The sequence below is a fragment of the Orcinus orca genome, chromosome 12 (assembly GCF_937001465.1).
Source record: "Orcinus orca chromosome 12, mOrcOrc1.1, whole genome shotgun sequence".
NCBI lineage: Eukaryota > Metazoa > Chordata > Mammalia > Artiodactyla > Delphinidae > Orcinus > Orcinus orca.
This window is the reverse complement of record NC_064570.1, coordinates 20,895,722-20,909,431: the sequence shown is the minus strand read 5'-3', so window position 1 is coordinate 20,909,431 and position 13,710 is coordinate 20,895,722. Positions and strand designations below refer to the sequence as shown.

The 13,710-nt window shown below is 44.8% G+C and overlaps 1 protein-coding gene across 2 annotated transcripts in view; it reads left to right on the top strand.

The window, feature by feature from the left end:
* PHACTR2 (phosphatase and actin regulator 2) overlaps positions 1-13,710 on the top strand; it is a 262,245-nt gene that overhangs the window by 17,878 nt on the left and 230,657 nt on the right. The gene's annotated exons all lie outside the window — the stretch shown is intronic.

Genomic DNA, 13,710 nt, shown 5'->3' with positions numbered 1-13,710 from the left:
AAAAGAGAAGGGAAGGAAAGAAGGGAGGGAGGGAGGAAGGAACAGAGGGAGGGAACCAAATATTTTACTAATTAATCTATTTGTAATGTTACATGGAAGTTAGTAGTAGAAAGGACAGTGAAAACAAGGTGTTTAAGAAATGAATGAATGAAGTAACAGATTTCAGGGACCTCGGGCAGGTTTCCGTTCTCTGGATAATTACCAAATTCCCCAGCTTTGATTTGTGATTGTTCAACACAGAATTTTATGACACCAGGTACTCGATCATCCAATCCCAGGTCATTCCAGACTTCGGTCCTTAAAGTTATTTATTTCAAGACATTAAGTATGGACTTCTGATGTGAGCATCTGCAGTGCACCTAGGTGCCGGGTATAAAAAGTGGGCCAATAACTGATGGAAATGATGCTTGCTTGTCTTCCTCCATCCTAGAAACCATATTTGTCTTTGAAATAAAAATGAGGCCAGAATGAAAGGGCCAACTTGCCCCAGACTCACTTAAAGGGGGTCAGAAGAATTGGTCAAGCAGAGTTCACCAATGAGAGATTCATTTGATTTGACAAACTTTCCATTTTAAAGATAAATATTACCTGAAGCACAAAGGCTGTTTGATGGTCATTCACATTGGTCATTGTGTAAATTACTTTAATCATCATCACAACTGTAGTATTATAGAGAAGTTCATTGTTAACATATTTAATCCTCATAATTTTGGACTCCCGTTTGACTCTTTTCTTTTTTTAAATATTTATTTATTTATTTTGGCTGCACTGGGTCTTAGTTGCGACGCCTGGGATCTTAGTTGTGGCATGCGGACTTCCTAGTTGTGGCATCAGACTCTTAGTTGCGGCATGCATGTGGGATCTAGTTCCCCAGCCAGGGATCAAACCCAGGCCCACTACGTTGGGAGCCTGGAGTCTTACCCTGGACCACCAGGGAAGTCCCCTGTTTGACTCTTATTTATCCCACCTCATAGATGAGGGAAGGGAGAGGTAGCCTGGGTCATACAGCCAGTGAATGCCAAGTGGGATTCCAACCCAGGTCTTCTGATTCCAAGTTTAGGCTGCTGCCACCACACCAGGTAATGAGATAATTTACACTCCCACATCTGTGGGAGTGGGCACTTGGTTGGGGACAGGAGGAGGAGGAAAGAGAAGGGTATGGGAGTGCCAGAGGCAGGTGGGCGGCGGGAGATGTGGCCTGATGGTGAGATAGCTCCCTCTTACTGCACAGGGTCTGGATGTTTGATAACTGACCTGGCCATCAGGGCCTGATCCAGCTCCTTTGAAACCACAGAAATGTGTGTCAGGGGGCTCCAAGGAGCTCTGGTTCTTTATGTGTCAGTGCAGAAAGAATTCAGCGAGAAGCAAACTGATAGATAAGAAGTGATTTGTTAAAATAGGACGCTTGTGAGGCTTACAAGCAGGCAGGTGAGAGAGTGCTATGTCCCGAGAACTTAGTGGGCTACAGTTTTATAATCAAAGGAAAAATGGGGAGGGGGAGAAGACCACCTTCTTCTTCATTCTTGTGTAGACGTCATGCTTGCATCCTTAGTTCCTCCTCCGTGTCAGTGGGGGAGTTTTCTTATCTCTACATGGTCAGGCTGGGACTGTCATGGTGCTATTTAAATTAGCAGAAGGGCCGTAACATATGCTAAAAATGGTGAATCATCTCAGGTTTTAGTATAATGTCACCTTTTCCTTATATTTTTGTTTTTAGTGTGCTCAGAGGAGCGTGTCCTAGGAATCATTAACTTACTGAGCTCACTGGGCAGGATGTGGGTCTCAGTCCATCACTGTTTTATTGTTTGGGGGCATGTCTCATGCTTCTCATGCTTCTGTTGCTAAGCAAGCCTGCTCGGCTTTGTGGTTAAGCAAACCTGCTTCCTTGAGTGATCGGTAATTTACAGGGGTCTCCCGTACTTTCTTCTTTACTTACAGTCCCCTAGTGGCATTAACTATCCAGTCACCTACTCTGTCCCTATCATCTCCAGACTCTAGTTGTTTTACCTTGGCCGCCTCTCCTACCAGATGGTCTTGTCTCAGGCCTGGAGGCACCAATTCCTTGCGCTTCTCCACCTCCCCTCCCCTGTTAGCATGCCGCAGCCTTGGAAATGTAGATGTGTCGTTTCTTTTGCCTGGACTCTGAAAGAAACATAAAGGTGATGCCTTGTGAGTAGAAACATGAGGAAACCATGTTCTTGAACAGGTCAGATTTAGGCCAAGGGTCCATGGAACAAGCTGGAACAGCACAGTCTGCACATTGCTGCCAGAAGCACCCTTCCCCAGTGCTGCCTTTATTTTTCTCCTTCCTTCCACGAAACACACTTGAAGGATGGAGAGGGTCCTTCATGTCCGGTTCAGCCTCACTGGCTTCGGGAGACCCCCCCCCCAGCTCTTTCCTCTGAGCCTCCCTTGGCCCCACCCACCGTGCTGCCCCAGGGGCATCTTCCTTGTTCCCTCATGTCTCATGTCTTTATTTTTGCCCCAAATCAGGAACCCACAGGTTGAAAGAGAATTAAGAGAAACATTGTATTGATAAAATACAAAAATAAAATAAAATGTTTACAATAAAATAAAATGTTTACAAAAATAAAATAAGATGTTTACATAAAAATGTAAACATCTCCCTTTACTCACATATAACAATATCATAGGGAGAAAAAAAGTTACCCACCCTTTTTTCTCCAAAATGTTCAAATCCCCAGTTCACTTACTTCTTCCCTTTACCATATAAACAATGTTCTATCAGCATTAGAAATGTTCAGTTACTAAGTTCACATGTAGTAATAGTATTAGGTTGTAAAAACCTAAGTCGTGAATGTCAGATCTGTCATAAGGACCAAAGTAAATGTTTTCATGTTCATGTTCACTTTTGGGGCCGCATGATGGAGAGACCAGGAAGCTCACTATCTTACTTATTCTTATCATCTTTATCATTTTTTCTTAGTAATATTCTGGGCAGAGGAAGGTAAAGAGGATATGTAAGTAGATTATGTATTTCCAAGGTAGATTCAGGCTGTTTTTATAATGCGAAGAAGTAGAGGTCGTCTTACCAAAATCTAGTGAAGGCTGTTTGTTTCTGAACTGGTCTTTGAGTAGACAGGTATGTTTGACTCTTAGCCCTGTGAAGGAAATTCCAGGACCTCACTGCAAACTGGACCAGCAGCTGGAATGCCTGGGTGTGGGTTAGGCGTCTCCCCCTCCCTGGGGGGAGGGGAGGTCTGTGACAAAGACAATGAAAGAAAGGGCTGCTTAGCAGATTATAGTGGCTTTCAGCCACTTCCAGCCCATCTTTGGCCTTCTCTCACATATGGGGTGACTGGAGAGGTGCTGGGCCAAATAAGGTATGACCTTCTCTTTAATGGTCTGTGAAGGTTTCCTGGAATGGGGTCAAGGCTTCCCCCCACTGTAATATATAGAGGGCTGTTCTGAGAGAGGAAGCGTCCTCATACTCTATTGCTTTGGGGTCGCTTTGGGTCTTGGCTGAAGCAGCCTCGTCGCAGGCGTCTGCTTTTTAGTTGCACCTGATCTAGCGGGTCAGCTCCAGCCACGTCTCTTGGACCATTATGGGTTCAGAGTCAGCATCCCCTGGATCTGATGTGAGACCGGCCTGTTTCAAAATCGTCACGAATCCTGCTGCTGAAATGTCAGGAGAAAGGAAGAAAAGGAGAAGGGGAAGATTCATGGGTTATTTATTAGTTTGCTATACTATGTATATCAATGGTAACTCTATCCTGACATCTCTCCCTCCCACCACACCCCTCAACTATGCCTGGGTCTGAAGTAGGAAGAGACAATGGAGGAAGGAACTGAATATAATTCATTTATGAGCACGTAAGATAACTCCTTCTCCTCTCCCTTCTTACTTTGCCATATAGCAGATGTTACCAGTTACTTTCCAGTACTTCAGAAAGAATTTACAACAGGGATTATCAGGATTGCTATGCAAACATTATGAAGATATAGAGTTCTTATACATATGGGAATTATGTGAAGAAAATATGGACTTGATATTTTTTAACATTTTTAGTAAATATTACATAGTATTATTTATTAAAATAGAATTCATTGTGTATTAAAAATTAAAATTTATCCCTTAAATAATTCTATTTATGGAGATAGGTTTGGGGGGGAAAGTATGTCGCAGAATTTTTATCTTTATAAAAAGAGCCCTCCACAATGTTCTTTGCAGCACTATTTACAATAGCCAGGACGTGGAAGCAACCTAAATGTCCATCGACAGATGAATGAATAAAGAAGATGTGGCACATATATACAATGGAATATTACTCAGCCATAAAAAGGAATGAAATTGAGTTATTTGTAGTGAGGTGGATTGACCTAGAGTCTGTCATACAGAGTGAAGTAAGTCAGAAAGAGAAAACAAATACCGTATGCTAACGCATATGTATGGAATCTAAAAAAAATGGTACGGATGAACCTAGTGACAGGGCAGAAATAAAGACACAGACCTAGAGAGCAGACTTGAGGACACAGAGGGCGAAGGGGAAGCTGGGATGAAGTGAGAGAGTAGCATTGACATATATACACTACCAAATGTAAAATAGATAGCTAGTGGGAAGCAGCTGCATAGCACAGGGAGATCAGCTCGGTGCTTTGTGACCGCCTAGTGGGGTGGGATAGGGAGGATGGGAGGGAGACGCAAGAGGGAGGAGATATGGGGATATATGTATATGTATATCCTGATTCACTTTGTTATAAAGCAGAAACTAACACAATATTGTAAAGCAATTATACTCCAATAAAGAAGTGAAAAAAAAAAAAAAAGCCCTGCAGTTCGATTGATCCGATCGATCAGTTAACTGATTAGAAACTGAAGCAAGTGTTCAATTCTGCATCTTAAATCAGGCTGATTCATCTGTGAACCATGTGACTAGTAGCCAATTGAAAATGACTAGAGGGCTTCCCTGGTGGCGCAGTGGTTGAGAGTCTGCTGATGCAGGGGACACGGGTTCATGCCCTGGTCCGGGAAGATCCCACATGCCGCGGAGCGGCTGGGCCCGTGAGCCATGGCCGCTGAGCCTGCGCGTCCGGAGCCTGTGCTCTGCAACGGGAGAGGCCTGCGTACCGCAAAAAAAAAAAAACAAAAAAAAAAGACTAGAAATCTGATTAGTTTAGGGCAACTGTCTTGAGCTCTCTCTCTTTGATTCTACCATTTATCCATTTATCCATTTGATCAGCCCTGATTGAGAATCTGCTGTGGGGAAGGTGCTAGAGGCACAAACGTGAGTAAGACATCGTTAGTCCCTGTATCTAGGAGCTTACTTCTGTGGCATAAACAGACCTCTGACCAGTCTACTTCTGTTACCTTAACACATAGTGCAATAGGGGCCACCGTAGGAGGGAGGCCTCACGTGGACTGGTATTGTCAGGAGAGGCCCCCCCAGAGGAGGTGGTGGATGCCGAGCTGAGTCATGAAGGCTTAAGTGGGTGCTTGCCAGGTAAAGGAGAAGAGGTCCAGGCAAAGGGAGCAGTGTGGGTACACAGATGAGCGGGAGTCTAGGGGTGTGTGTGTGTGTGTGTGTGTGTGTGTGTGTGTGTGTGTGTGTGTGCGCGCGTGCGTGTGATCAGAGGTGAGGAGGGGGACATCAAGATTTGCTAGGAATTCCAGGCTTAGGACCAGTCAGAATTCTGGGGAGCTTTAAGTGATGATCTGGCCAGATTCCTGAACCTGGCCGCCGGGCTGGGTTCATCAGTCTTGGACCAGTTAGGCTTAGCCGGCGGCCAGCCTGGCCCAGGCCCAGCACACAGCAGTCACAGGCAGGCATTGCAGTGGAAGGAGCTGCAGCAGGACTGACCTCCTTCCGACCTTGGCATGATGTGTGTGCTGCTGGTGAGCCATTCTGCCTCTCTCAGGAGGTTCTGGTCTCCTGAGCACGGTTTCCCTGTCTGTGTGACAATGGTCTTAGCGCTTAGAGATGCCGTGGCTTATCCGTCGTGGGGGGGTAGGGGCTGTCCCATTGCTGTTCAGCTAGGGCATCCACATGGTGCTTGCAAACTCTTCTGAACTCGGCGGGTGTGAAGACCCTCAGACCCTCCAGCATGGCAGAGGTTCTTAGCTGTCCAGGATGCTATAGAGGCTGTAATCCCTGCTTCTTCATGCTAACTACTCCACAAGGGGGCCTCACCCACAAGGACTGGGCCACCTCACATCAGACACAGAGCAGTTAGGAAGGAAGGAGTTGCCCTAAGGGAAAATAACTCACAAAAAGTTTTCCTTCTGTTATTTACATATCATTGCTTTTATTACATATGGAAGTAAAAATGAATGTAAAAATTTTTAATCTAATTTCAACGTGAAAAGTTATTAGTCTGTAGCATGTCTTTTTTTATTATTAGATACTATTTAAAAGGAGTTTCATAACTCCATTCTGAGATTCATTCTGTAATTCTGAGCAAGTGACATGTACAGGTTATTCACGTAAACAAAGTGTGGGGTTACTCTAAGCCCACTCATGCTTTTTGTGGAGATTCTGGGCAAAAGCCAGAATTATGCACCTGAAACGAGGCAGTGTGTTGTGAATTTTGTGAGGTGGGTGGTAAGAACGTAGGGTTTCTGTTCTCAGAGTGTCCTCCCCGGAGGGCGTGGCCGCCCCTCGCCCGAGCTCCTGGGGCCGCTTGTACCCAGCATCACACTGCGCTGTGCCGCACTCCCTTCACCATTCAGTACCTTTCTTGCTGAGTTTTGTTTGTATTCTGCCCCCCCGCCCCCACACACAGAGCTTCATAAGAACAGGGATCTGCTGTCTTCTTTTTTTTTTCCTTTTTGGCCGTGCCGTGAGGCATTTGGGACCTTAGTTCCCCGACCAGGGATCGAACCCGTGCCCCCTGCATTGGAAGCACGGAGTCCTAATCACTGGACCACCAGGGAAGACCCTGCCGTCTTCTTTTTAACTCTATCTTCAGTGCCTAGAATCTTAGATAGTTGCTCAATAAATATGAGGTGAATGAATAACTGAATGAGGGAGGTTGATGGAGAAGAACTTTCAGGAAGGGATTTTGTGGTGGGCACCCACCAGGCTCCACAGTTTAGGTCTCAGTCCTGGAGAAAGGAGCTATGAGGCTAAAATGGACTGGATTTACAGGGGCCACTGTGGGCCCAGAGGGCAGGGGCCACGCACAGTCCCCTGGATGGCTCAGTGCTCAGGGTGCCTGGCACGATGTACGGGAGTGCAGCGTCTGTGGGCCTCTGGCACAGGGGTAGCAGTGAGGTACCTCATCGTGTCACCTTGAAGGCAGGTCACCTGAGGGGAGTGGAAGAACAGGGATGGAGACTCCCAGATTCATTGGACGGCTTTGCTGGGGACCAGAAGCCCTGCATCAATAGTGAGGAGGGAGCCAGAGAGGGCTGCTTTATTCCTGCTCATGCCGTCACACCCTTAACCACTGGCTTACAGAGTCTGAGGACATGCACGTGGCTGTTGATGTTCGCCTCCCACAAGACTTGTCACTGGTTGAGGTTCTAGAGCATGTTTTCTCTTCCTTTAATGTCTCTATGGTGTGGAGCCTGCTTTCTCCATTATGTCCTGTTCTCCAAACACACCCTCTCTTTTCATCCCATGTCTTGACATGTGTGATTCTCTGTGCTTCAAGGGTCTCCTATTTCTTCTTCCTCTGATGTAGAGCTTCCACATGTCCTTCAAAACCCTGGTCAGTTGCCGTTGCCTCACTAAACACTTAATTAGCTCCTCTGGCCAGAGTAGCTTGCTCCCTCCAGTATGGTCTCATAGCCTCATCACTGTGTCTCTGCATTGTGCTGCAATACTCTGTTTATTCAACTGTCTCTTCAGTGGGACTGAGCTTTCACGAGTCATAATCCTCTTTTGAAATGTGCTTATCTCATCTTCATGTCACAGTATCTAGTTTTGAAAGAAAAAAACAAAATTAAAAAAGAACACGTTCAAAGTGTTAAAAACAGATCACCCACAATTTTTTTCTAAAAGTCAGTGAGTAGCTGGATTAACAAGATATGGTGTATACATGCCATGGAATATTATTCATCCATTGAAAGGAATAAAATTCTGCTACATAACTACAATGTGAACGAACCCTAAAAACATTATGTTAGGTGAAATAAGCCCGGCACAGAAGAATAAATATTGTGTGATTCCACTTACGTGAGATGTCTAGCAAACTCAGTGACTGAAAGTAAACTTGAGGTTGCCAGGGGCTGGGGGGTGAGAAGGAGGAAACAGGTACAGAGTTTCTGTTCAAGATGATGCAAAGTTCTGGAAATAGTGGGGAGTATACTCAATGCCATTGAATTGTATGTATAAAAATGGTTAAAATGGTAAATTTTATGTTATATATATTTTACCACAATCAAAACAAAGACAATGAGTAGAGAATAAATAAATGAAAGAATTAGCAGTAAAATGTTCCAAAGACACAAATGCAGAATAGTTCAAACGTATGTAGATCAGATAAATGTGATACAACTCACTACAGCCTCTTTATCCAGAGAAGAAAACCTGTGTTCTTTCTCTTGACACTATTTTTAGGGTAGTCAGTAAGATTCCATCAAAGTCAGCATCATATTCTCTTATTCTTCTGTGATATCTGCAGCAAGTACTTTTCCCCAACATTAAACTACTTCTACAAAATGTTATTGCAAGTAAGCTGTGATAACTCAAACTTGGGGTATTGAAAAGCCTTAGATAATTAATTTCCTTGGTAAACTTTAGTTTTTAATCTATGTTTTAATATTATATATCCAAATAATCTTCAAGAGTGAAAATTAAGTAAACAGTTATAACATGATTAGTGGCTACATTTTTATTTTCCTGGGTTTGGAGCCCTCTGTTTTGCCGGATAAATCTTTTGCTTGGATTTTTTTTTTTTTTTTTCAGTACACAGGCCTCTCACTGTTGTGGCCTCTCCCGTTGTGGAGCACAGGCTCCGGACGCGCTGGCTCAGCGGCCATGGCTCACGGGCCCAGCCGCTCCGGGGCATGTGGGATCTTCCCGGACCGGGGCACGAACCCATGTCCCCTGCATCGGCAGGCGGACTCTCAACCACTGCGCCACCAGGGAAAGCCCTGGAGTTTGTATTTTTAACTCATGCACATTTATGGGAACTTATTAGAGGGGGAAGCCTGTATTTAAAATTTCTCTTCATGAGTTACAGGACAAGGGGTAAATTGTGTGGGACATAAGGAAGCCCATCAGAGCTGACGACAAAGCCTGGGGTTGTGTTTTGGATCATGTAGGGGCGTGACGCCCCAAGAAGGTGGCTGGCAAACGATCAGATGGCAGTTCTCGGAAAGGTTGCTGAGGAGAAGCAGAGGCTTTGACAGTACCTAAATGGCAAAGTCACAAACAGTAACAGACTCTAAAAATAACAACTGCAATCCCAGCAAAATGCAAGTCCTTATATGTGGGAAATGTATTGATTGGTATTTTTGTCCAGATGCATGAATAGTGATCACAAGTAGAGATACTCACCTTTTCTCCAAAGGCGGGTGGTGTAAAACATTGATCACCATTAGCAGTCTTCTAGTAAGAATGACAACTCAAGTCAATAGACGTGTATGAGGAGTGTTCTGACTGCAAGTGGCTGGAATAGAACTAAAATCAGCTTTCATGTATTCATTCTTTCATTCTACTCGTGTTTAATTAGCACCTACTATATGCCAAGCATTGTTCTAGGTGCTTGGAATATATCACTGAATCAAATCAAGACCAAGTTCTTTGCCCTCATGAAGCTTATGCTGTAGCAGGAAAAGGCAGAAAATAAGGAATAAAGTTTCTACGTAAGTACATTATATAACGTGTTAGAAAATGGCAAGCGCTACAGAAAAAGGAAAAAGCAGGGCTTCCCTGGTGGCGCAGTGGTTGAGGGTCCGCCTGCCGATGCAGGGGACACAGGTTCATGCCCCGGTCCGGGAAGATCCCACATGCCGCGGAGCGGCTGGGCCCGTGAGCCATGGCCGCTGAGCCTGTGCGTCCGGAGCCTGTGCTCCGCAACGGGAGAGGCCACAACAGTGAGAGGCCCGCGTACCGCAAAAAAAAAAAAAAAAAAAAAAAGAAAGAGCAGGAAAAGGAAACTTGAGAGTGCCAAAGGGAGGTAGACATGGGGACAGGTGGCTGCAGTAGGGTGGTCGGGGCGAGCTTTATGGAGACAGTGGTATTTGCACAAAACCTTGCAACAGGGAGTTGGCGTGACTTCCGCTGGAGGGGTATGCTATGTGAGAGGAGTCTAGGATGGCTCCGAGGTGTCTGTCCTAAGCAGTGGAAGGGTGGAGTTGCTGTAGGTTGAAAGCATGGAGCCTGTGTGTGTAACAGGCTTGGGGTGAAGATCAGGCGTTCACTTTGGACACATCGAGTTGGACATGTCAGACATCCAGGGGGAGACATTGAATAGATAGTTGGCATTCTTATTTCCTATTCTTGCTGTAATGAATGACCACACATTTAGTAGGCTAAAACAACACAGATTTCTTATTGCATAGTTTTGAAGGTCGGTAGTCCTAAAATTAAGGTATTGGTAGGACTGTGTTCCTCGTGGAGAATCTAGGGGAGAATCTGTTTCCTTGACTTTTCCCGCTACCAGAAGCTGCCTGCATTCCTCGAGTCGTCGCCCCTTCCTCCATCTGCAAAGTGCATCACCCCAACCTCTGCTTCATTGTCCTATTCCTTTCTCTGACCTTCTTGCCTTCCTTCTTATAAGGACACTTAGGATTATACTGGACCCCCTGGATTATCCAGGATAATCTTCCCTTCTCAAGATCCTTAATTTAATCACATCCGCAAAGTTATTTGAGTCTGGAGTTCCAGTAAGAGACCCAGGCTAGAGTAAACCTCTGGCATTTAAAGCCCTTACAGGGGAATTTAGTGGCCCCCACAATTTAGGACAGGGAAGAATTGGACACTGGATCCTTGGATTGAAAAGCGGTCCTCATGTCTCTTATTCTCACTCTCTCTTTCCACTGTTCTTCTCTCCAGCCGGCCTCAGCCCCACTCTCTTGGCTCCGGGTGTCTCAGATGGGTTCATTCTCTCCCGCTGCAGGATCAAGTATGGTTGCCAGTAACTCCAGGTTTAAATGATCTTAGTGAGAAACTGCAGAGAAAAAATAGAACTTCTCTCTCATGGGGTCCACACATAAAATCCCTCAGGGCTCTGATAGGGCCTAGTTGGATGGGGCCTTTGGTGTCACCCTTGTGGCTGGTCGGTCCCCGAGAAAACCAAAGGGAACCAGGGGAGGGACAGTTTCTAGAAAAGTAAAGAGGGAGGGACTGTTTCTAGAAAAGAGGAAGAGATGCTGGTGAAACAAAAGCCAGAGCTACACTAAAAACACTGCAGACTTTTATTTTTAAGATTATCTTTTAGAAAATTTTAAATGTAAACAAAAATAGAATAGTCTAACGATCCCTCGTGTACCCATCACCTGTGCTTCAATAGTTACTAACTCTTAATCCAACTTACTTCTGTGCGCCTAAGTCCTCCCCCAGCCCCACCTCAGACTATATTAAAGTAAATTCCAGACATCATCTCACTTTCCTGTAAAGATTTCAGTATGTAACACTAAAGAATAAGGATTCAAAAAAAACAAAGCCACAAAACCATTATCGCACTAAAAATATTTTAACATTAATATCATTATTCTGTCAATGTTCCAATTTCCCCAGTTGTCTCCTAAATGATGGTTTGAATCAGGATCCACATGTGGTTGATCCATTCCATCTGGTTCAGAACTTCCTCGTGAGATATATCTGTAGGTTATTTGTCTAAAGCCATTCACAGGCAAACACTTGGTTCTGTGTCCCTCATAACCCATACGGCGTGGGCTTGATTCTGTCTCTGCCAGGTCAGTTGCCTTTCTCTTGTCAGTATAACACTTTCACTTCTTTAAATTCACTGCCTCTAAACAGCAAAGTGGCTTTTGTGCAGAAAGTATTCTGGAGTCATTTTGAAAGCAGCAGATGTGGTTTAAGTGAGTTTGGCTTTTGAAAACCCCGAAAGATCTAAATAGGCAGCATGGCTGCCATACTTCCTTTCCTCCTGTGGTCTCCCATTTGGAGATGAAAACAAAGACGTTTCCTCCGCATCATCCTCTCCATAGAGGCTTACGTCCTATGGTTTCAAATGCCAGTTTGCTTCAGGCAGAGGCTTCGCTGAGTGGGTCCACCTGGATGGACCTGCTAAGACAGACAAATTGCTGAGCTGAGGAATGAACTTCCTCTTTGTGGTTTGTGTGTTGGGTTTTTGACCCATCAGTGGATCCCTTAGAGCCGCTGAGGTTTAAGGTATGCTCCAGGGGAGAGGAATGGAGAGAAGGAAGAGGGCCTTGAAAATATGAACAAAGAAGCGCCAAGTGTCAAACCTGCCCTTTAGAAAGGGTTCAGCAAATCCCACTGCGCTCTCAGTGCCACGAAGAGAATGGCATAGTTGCTTTGCTGTGCATCTTTTCATGGAATTGTAATCACCTATTACAGTTTCACTCTTTTCATTCACTGTGATATCATCAACACTTTTTTGTTATTACATATTTTCCTTTACCTTAAATTTGTTTGTTTTTGTTTTTTTTGCTTGTTTGTTTGTTTTGCGGTACGCGGGCCTCTCACTGTTGTGGCCTCTCCCGTTGTGGAGCACAGGCTCTGGACGCGCAGGCTCAGCGGCCATGGCTTACGGGCCCAGCCGCTCCGCGGCATGTGGGATCTTCCCGGACCGGGGCACGAACCTGTGTCCCCTGCATCGGCAGGCGGACTCTCAACCACTGCGCCACCAGGGAAGCCCAACCTTAATTTTTTAAACATTCATAATAGCCAAGAAATTCTTTTTTGGCAGAAAGGTGAACCTACTGGGCAGTGAAAGGAACACTTGGAGTCTGGAGGACTGTGTTACCTGCCTGCCTTTGCCCCTAACTAGAAACATGGCCAGAGGCCTAGCCCCGAACTTCTCTGGGTTTCCTCCTACATTAAATGGGGACAATAGTTCTTATTTCACAGGATAGTTACAGAAGTGAAATGAAATAATGAAATTATAGGCCCTTTGTACCCTCTAAATTAATGTTCAGAAATAGCGTGCTGATGTCTGTGTTTAGGTTGTTTAGGCGCAGTAAGTGAGGTAGAAGCTCTCATCCTTCCTGTTCATCAAAGATACTCAATCCTTAAAGCCAGAGCCTGAGAGTCAAGGAGAAATAACATGCTTGTTTAGACTGTGCTCCAGTTGCTGCACTTTCTGGAAGATGTTCATGCTCTTCCTCATTCCCTCCCTCCCTCCCGTATATAAGCAGCGGGGAATTCCTAAAGCACAGGTGAAGTGTTAAATCCAGAGTGTGGTAAATCCCAGAAAAACTGTGACTCTGGTTTCTTTATAAGTGGAGCTGAGAATCTCAAATGTTTCTGGTGAAGATGTGTGGAGTCTTCTCATTCTTCCCATGTTATCTTTTTTTTATATTTTAGAATGAATGTGCTTAGAGTTGAACATGTTTCTTGCACATTGTAGGAATCCAGTAGATCTATGTTGACCTGAGTTAAGGTATAAGCAGAGGTATATTTGCAGCGATATGGATGGACTTGGAGGGCATTATGCTAAGTGAATAAGTCAGAGAAAGACAAATACTCTATGATATCACCCGTATGTGGAATCTAAAAAATACAACAAACTAGTGAATATAACAAAAAAGAAGCAGACTCACAGATATAGAGAACAAACTTGTGGTTACCAGTGGGAAGAGGGAAGGAGAGA